Here is an 8,212-nt window from a genome sequence, read left to right on the forward strand (position 1 = left end):
GCTAGCATGGATTTTTATCGCTGAGATAGCGTGCTGTTAGCAACGCTTATCTCAAAAGCGATAACAATCCTCGCGCTAACTGCCTAACGTGAAATTATCGCTGGAAACCCAGCGATAATCTCACGCAATGTGGCGTTAGCTTGTTGATAGGGCCCCACAAACTTAGCCATAATATCCACCTTCCATAGGATATCATGGCTAAGTCAGTCCTGAAGCAGGCCTAAGGAAAGTAGCGATAACAGGGGTTATCGCTACTTTTCTTGCCGCTATGCTTCAGAGCGTGGGTCTTGATGATAGGAGAAATGTTGCTTAGCGACATTTCTTCTGTCATGTCAGGTCAGGAATGGCCACTTTGCATCTCATTAGAGATGCAAAGCTGGGCGTTAGGAATTCCCACGCTAACGCACGTTTTCACGCGTTAGCATGAACTTGCTTATTAGGCGATAAAATTGTTGCTGATTTTCGTCCGAAAACGGCCGCAAAAGCGGCGATAATACCATCGCCTCGCCTTGCTGATATGCCCCCAAGTTCCTCATTCCAAATCTGTTGAGTGGAATGACTGTATGAATTCCAAAACAAGTAGGTTGTTTCCGCTCCCGGTTTTCTTGGGTGCAGGAATGCCAGACTCGTATTAATCAGCCACAAAAGCAGCAGCTGAACCTCAGTCCCCGCCCTCCACTCTTTTTCCCTTCCCCCTATCCTCTTAATCCTCTTACTTTTACCCCTCTAAGCACCTTCTCCCTGGATCAGAGTTAGTACCTGCTTGAAGTAAGTGGTAAATGTGAGTGTTAAACCCCAAGCACTAGGAAATTCCACATAGTTAAAGCCAGGACACACAGGTTTTTCCCATTCCATGGGATTTCATTTATAATCAGGCCCACTGGAATTATGCAATTTTGTGGCTGTCACGTTTTCTGCTTAATTATGGATTTGATGCATTTTCCCTTTAATACATCACATGCTGCATAATCTGCAGATTTTAACAAATAAAATGGTTGCTTCTAGCTCAAACGGATCAGAAGATATCAAAAGGAAATCAACACGTGTTGCCACGCAGTGAAAAGTCCTTTGCAAAAGTTGGATGGTTCCCTTTTTGTTCCTTTTGGTGTATTTGTTTGTTGAACTCCTACTGATGAGGTACAGCTTTCAATAAACTGTGTTAACCTTTGGAAAAATGACAGATTAAGGAAGTAATATTCCCACAAAATTTGCTGTATTGTGCTGCATAATGTGCCTTTTGCTGTCTCATAATTTAGTCAATCTAGCTGCATAATTGTTCACCCCCTGCCGCATAATTCCAGTAGCCTTTCTCAAAATTGCATGGTACTGGTAGCGTTTTTCCACATGGTACTGAAGTTTACATACCACCAGTATCGTGCACTTCCTGATGAGGGCCAAAGTAGAAATTAACTTTCATTGACCACTCCCTAAATTTCCCATGCCAAGATGCATATTCATAACTGCACATGTTCATTGAAATTGTAGCTTTAATTGAACAGTGACAAACAGTTAGGACCTCATTTATGATGCCCTTGCACCGCCGGAACATCACTTTTTGTGACATTCCTTGGCGCAGGAGCCTGCTTCATATTTTCGAAGCAAACACAAGGAGATGATGGACGGAGCCCTGAAACTTTTCAGACACTCGCCCCCAGTCACAGATCTGGGTTAAATCCATCATCGTTCTCTAGCTCACTTCGCCACCCCAGTTCAGACCCAGCTATATGCAAATCAGTCTTGACCCTGTGCCTCATGGGAACCGTCCAGCCCGAACTGCCTGGCTTTTTGACACTGCCCCAGATTTACGACAAATCGTAAATCTGATGCTGCACCAAAAACCTATACCTCCCCAGGGGATGTGTATGGGAGGCACAACGAGGAGGAATATTGTTTTTCAGTTTTCTATGTGTGTTGCATTCTGCAGCACACTTAGAAAGAGAAAAAGTCTCTTGTGATTGTTTTTGTGCAGGAAGGTTTCCCTTCCTGCACAAAAATATTATCCTAGCAACGCAGGCACCCTTGACCCATGGTGTGAAGGTGCCCGTGTTGGCGCATGGCAGCCTATTGTGCGCCGGTGCAGGGGAAAAGGACAGGAATGGCCGCATCTGATAGATACGGCGCATTCCTGCCCTTTTCTTTTGCCATAGAGCAGCGCAGCATGAAGGCCTGCGGCACCGACCTACGGCAAAAGCTCATAGGTGAGGCCCTTAATAGCACCCTTTGAAGTGAATCCGGTCATATATAAAAGATGGTCTTTCTGTACGGACTCTTATCGTTGTCATGTGACACGGCAATGCATTTAGTCTGTTGTCCAGTCAGACAACAATTCTGCTATCTGAAGACATATACGTTAGTCATCCGTCAATGGGGCTGCAGTACCCATATGCCTTTTAACTTCCCTCCACTGGCGTATTTTGTGTGCCATCTACTATCTAGGATCACTGCAAAAAAGATGTCTGTTAGACTCGGGAGTCTCTGGTTGGCGCAAGGTTGCCCTTGTGTCAAGCAGGAACCCTCTCCTCTATGTCAGGGCGCAGGATAACCCCTCGTGAATGACCCTTGCTCACCCTCTAGGTGCGTGGCGTGAGCAGCCAAGGCGATTCCTCAGGCGTTGTTGGTTAAGCACTTACAATCACACACACAGTGAATACATCAATCCCCCCAGAAACGGACACCAGACTTGGATATGTAGAAAAATACGCTTCTTTATGTAAAAATAGGTATATATATCTCAGCAGACTTATCACAAGACCAATAACGTTTTCGCTATGCCACCAGGTTGTAAAGCAGGCAAATGATCTTTGTTCGTAGCTTCAAATGGATACTTTGTAGTCTCTTGCAAATGTTACTTGTGGTTCCAGTACTCACAGAGATCGGCTCCTGCGAACGGGGAAATAAGGCGTTGCGGGCCCCGAGCCCGATACTGGAACTTCTTTCGTGACGTGGAGAGCCGGCACAGGTTGGTGCGACTCTCAGCTTGGGAAGTGGTCTTGGGTCCTCGATCAGCGGGTGTGGGCAGGTAGGCAGGCGCGGCCAGCGACCCTCAGCACGGCGGTGCAGGGGGGGTCTCCACAGCGGGGGCGGCGCGGCCTGAGATGTCCGGGGATAGCGAAGCGGGGTCACAGGGCACGGTCAGTGCAGCTGGATGACCCGGCGTAGATGACAGTCGTCGGACGGTTTCCGGCGGGAGGGGTGATAGCGCGTTCAGCGCGCTCCAGTGGCAGGCGGTGACAGGGGCGCAGGCGGCCTAGCCCGGGGACAGAGAGCGGCTCCGGACGGAGCGGGGCTCTCACGGGGTTGCGGCAGGCGAGCTCCTGAGTGTCACGGCCCTAGGAGGGGCGTTGAGGGGCGCAGTCTCTTTCCAGCGGGATGCACACACGGCTCGAATCGGAGGACGAGCAAAAGCACAGAGAACCCACTGGTCCTGGGGTTCAGTTCAGGGGGCAAGCTCAGATCAAGCCCTTGGAGAATGTTTAAAGCACAAAGCAGCAAAGTCTTTTCAGTAGTCTCTTCCTCTCCTTTCTCAGCAAGGCAAGCAGCAGGCCAGCTCCTCCAGCGTCTTCTTCTCCTTCTAGTCGGGCAGAGGTTCTTTGTGGTAAAACAGGATTCTGATTTCTTAGGAGCCAGGCTCCTACTTTTATACCATGATTCTTTTGTTCTTTAGCGCCAGGGGGCCTGGGCCTGGCTCAGTCCAGTTCTGGAGCACTTTGTTATGGTGACTCTGCTCTTTCCTTTCAGCAGCAGGGCAGAGACATCAGCCGCTCCACAGGGGGCGGCGCCGGCTTTGTCGTGGCAGAGCACAGGTCTATTCAAGAGTCAAGGTGTACTCCTCCCACCCATCCTGGTGTCATCTCCCTACCCACCACCTGGCAGCCAACCTGTCTCTGGGGATTCCCCAACCCTGCTCCTTACTGTTGCTAGGCAGAACACACACACACAGCAGAGGCGGACTGAAATGGTCAGGTCAGTAAATACTAACTTTCTAAAAGTAGTATTTACAAACCCAGGATATTAAAATAAACTTGACTACAAGAAGTATTTTATTATTCTGAGTTCAGGCATACTAAACTTGACATTCTACCATGCTCTCTGAGTCCACTGGGGTCACAGCGTTGGCGTGATCCCAGCAGCCCATTCTGGCCTATGGAGAGCAGGTAGCCTTCAATAGTGAAAAACGAAAATGGCTGTAATTCACTACTAAGACATGCCACACACATCAGGGCATGTCCTACCTTATGCCTACAATGCACCCTGCCCTTGGGCCTACCAGAGGGGTGGCTAATATGTAGGTAAGGGAAGGTTTAGGGACTGGCAAGTGGGGGCACTTGCGCAGTCAGCGCGACGGTCCCAGACCGCGCACAGGGTCTGCGGTGGCAGACCCTAGACACATTTTACACGGCCGCTTTCTGTGGGTGGCGCAACCAGCGCTGCAAGCCCACCAGCAGCATTGGCATTCACAAGCCCTGGCACCCCTGGTGCACTTTACTGGGGACTGACAGTGAATCCAATAAACCAATCATGAACATCAATTTACAGGTACACTTTACCTAGGGAGCACTTGCACTGCGGCACGGATTAGCCGTGGCGCCGTGCCCTGAGCCGACAACACCAGCAAAACAATCGAGGCACACCATCAAAAAGTGGAAGGGAAACTCACGCCAAGGTGCCAGGTCTAACACGTGTCTCCTCCAGCTGAAATGTGGGGAGATCTACCCTTGCCCAGGGGGTTCCTCGTCACTAAGGCGGAAATACCTGGACAGACCGTCAGTGTTGGCGTGATCTGTACCAGGACGGTGTTCCACCGTAAAGTCCATACCCTGTAGGGAGATGGACCACCTCAACAGCTTCGGGTTCTCACCCCTCATTTGCATCAACCATCTGAGGGGCCTGTGGTCCGTCTGAACCCGGAAGTGAGACCCAAACAAGTAGGGTCTTAGCTTCTTCAGCGCCCAGACCACAGCGAATGCTTCTCGCTCAATTGCACTCCACCTACTTTCCCGTGGAAGTAACCTCCTACTGATGAAGGCTACGGGTTGGTCCCAGCCCTCCTCAGTCATCTGTGAGAGAACAGCCCCTACACCATGCTCTGAAGCGTCTGTCTGCACTAGGAATTCCTTGGAGAAGTCAGGGGCCAAGAGCACGGGCGCCGTGCACATGGCAGTCTTCAGGGTGTCGAAAGCTTTCTGACAGGTGTCAGTCCAGATCACGTTCCTGGGCTGCTTCTTGGAAGTCAGCTCTGTCAAGGGGGCAACAATCGTTCCATAGCCCTTGACAAACCTCCTGTAGTACCCAGTGAGCCCCAGGAAGGCCCTCACTGCGGTCTGCGTCTTGGGGGGTTCCCACGCCAGGATGGTCTCAATTTTGGGTTGCAAGGGTGCCACCTTGCCACTCCCCACTTGGTGTCCCAAGTACACCACCGAACCCTGCCCGATCTGGCACTTGCTTGCCTTGATCGTGAGGCCTGCTCGGCGCAGAACCATCAACACTTCCCAGAGGTGGCGCAGGTGTTCGGGCCAGGTGGCACTGAACACTGCGATGTCATCCAGGTAGGCGGCACTGAACGCATCCAGCCCAACCAGTACCTGGTTGACCAACCTCTGAAAGGTGGCAGGGGCATTCTTCATTCCAAATGGCATGACTCGAAACTGGAAGTGCCCATCTGGTGTAGAGAATGCTGACCTCTCTTTGGCCCCATCGGTCAAGGCGATCTGCCAGTACCCAGACGTTAAATCAAACGTGCTGAGGAACCGGGCAGCCCCGAGCCGATCAATGAGCTCATCAGCTCTGGGGATGGGGTGCGCGTCAGTCTTCGTTACTGAATTGAGTCCTCTGTAGTCCACACAGAACCGGAGTTCAGGTGTGGCTCCCGGCGCAGCAGCTTTGGGGACCAAGACCACGGGGCTGGACCAAGGACTGCTGGAGGACTCAACCACCACTAGCGCAAGCATCTTGGAGACCTCCTCCTTGATGCAAGCTCTGACCCTGTCAGTTACCCTGTAAGCCTTGTGCTTCACAGGTAAGCTGTCTCCTGTGTCCACATCATGGACGCACCAATCTGTGACACCAGGAACCAGGGAGAACCTATCTGGAAACTGCCCCAGCAAGTGGCGGCAATCTTCCTGTTGTTCGGGCGTCAGGGTGGGTGAGAGGTTAACTAATTTGTAACATAACAAGGGTACCCCTAATCTAGTTTCCTATCTCAGGGTTTTAAAGTAAATACTGGTGAGAAAATATATATAGGAAACAATAATTAAAACAAATGTGGTGATGTACAGATTATTCAATATCCAAGATTAAGCATGACTATCACACTTGGGGATTAGATTGAAAATTCATTCTTTAATGTTTTTTGTAAAGTTATATACTTTTTTTTGGCTTTTCTTTTCCCTTATTCATCCAACACAATACTTATATAGCTATCATTGTGGCTTCCTAGCAAAGTATAACTAAATTATTCTGAATTGATATATAATTTACAATTTGTCAGACATTTTACGTTTTCAATCGTATTATAAGGTATCAAACAAAATTGCTACATAATAAACATGGCTATTTTCATCTATTTCAGTCTACGCGCGTTTCGGCGATCAGCCTTCCTCAGGCAGCCATGGTATTCAAGAAATCCTAAAACATAATAAAGAAAAAGAATAGTCTATAACAAGATGTACATCCCCACAAATTCAAGTGCACAATACATTAAAAAAGGCCCCATATCGACCCTATACATATATACATTTATACATTTATATACACTTAGTTTCTATAGCCCTAATTACAAATTGATTATAAAACAGTAATCATCTCTAATCAAAAACATGTGTGTTTCAGAGTCAAAAAATACGATTTTAATCCATTCTAATGACTTATGTATTTGTTATCATTGTTGCACCTATAACGCCTAGTACCCCGGTTGAAGTGAATAGCAATCTCATATATGTCGCTTAATATAATAATCTTACGATATCTTTCTGTACTTGCATGGCTACTCCATAGTCATTTATGAAACTGGGACACTTCATATAACTAGAGACTTCAAAACAGAGTTAAATTAAATGAGACTGGCTTCTAGCTTAATATGCCGATATCGTAGTGAGCTGCAGGTATTACCTGATTCATAGTGAACATATCTGCTATCAAGGTTCCCTTTGTAAAATTGATGCTTTATCCAATGCTCTATTTTTTCTCTCTAATGGTGGCGTTTTGTTTGTCGGCGTAATCTATATCCAATCGTTGCTTAGGTAGTCGTCGAGACCCCGACCATAGACATACTAAAAAAGCAACCAATAAGACAAAATGGCATGGTATAATGTTTGTCACGGAGATGAAACTGAAAGCTAATGCTAGCTATCGGGGCAATACAAAACACTTACTAGAGCCACGGAGTTTCAGTACGCGTCTTTTCGAACTTTTTTAGTATCTGGGGAGGAGCACGCTTTGAGTAGCTCTCACGGGAACCTGCAGCGTGTTTTCACGGGTTCTAATCGGGAACACATAAAGCAGTTGGTTCTAATACGTTACGATCGAGCCTCGTTTTCTTGTGTTACAACTCATCAAACGTCAGTTATGTCTTACCCGGTCAAGTTGGTTTTTTGTTTCAGCCTCTTATCTCATCTTTGTTAAAAAGTGCTTCATCGACGTGGTTTAAGGTATGTATCGGACTCATCCAAACCTAGGGGCATATAATTAATGTAAATGAGTCTGCTCCGTTGCCGAGTATTCTAAAGTATTACGTTACACGCGAAACCGCAGAGCTAATTCACAGGAGTTATCGTACAGCACTCACCTCGCCATCTGAGTCCTTTCTCCCCGTTGCCAGCAAATCACTAAGGTAGAAAGGGGACTAGGCATCGAACCACTCCATATATACTCAGACTTGCTCAATCATTGGTCAGTTCCCTATGACATTGACCTTCTATTGAAACAGCACTGGATCTTCCATTTAGCTGACGATAAAGCTTGACAATAATATGTGGGGGTAACAATAAATTTTTGATGAGCCTATAACGTCATTTTATTAATAAAATGTTTATAATAAAGCCTCCAAATATATGAATGTGCCAACCAACAGTTCTCAGCTGTTAATCTGATCGATTATTTTCTTAAGTATCAGAGAATTGTTCACTATCAGGTGTGGCATTAGTTGTTATATCGTATGGCTTGACTCCATGGTATCTCACTGTTCAATCCTCTCTTATAGGCGTCCAGAGAGAAT

At 47.5% G+C, this 8,212-nt stretch overlaps 1 long non-coding RNA gene across 1 annotated transcript; it reads right to left on the bottom strand.

The window, feature by feature from the left end:
* Positions 1–6,542: 6,542 nt before the first annotated feature.
* Positions 6,543–7,722, bottom strand: LOC146786024 (uncharacterized). Its single transcript, XR_014970541.1, has 4 exons — positions 7,573–7,722; positions 7,371–7,477; positions 7,108–7,268; positions 6,543–6,624 (listed from the first exon to the last, which is right to left on the bottom strand). It is a non-coding gene; the product is annotated as an uncharacterized LOC146786024 (long non-coding RNA).
* Between the last annotated feature and the right edge of the window lie 490 nt (positions 7,723–8,212).

This window comes from Triturus cristatus, chromosome 11, assembly GCF_964204655.1.
Source record: "Triturus cristatus chromosome 11, aTriCri1.1, whole genome shotgun sequence".
Classification (NCBI taxonomy): domain Eukaryota; kingdom Metazoa; phylum Chordata; class Amphibia; order Caudata; family Salamandridae; genus Triturus; species Triturus cristatus.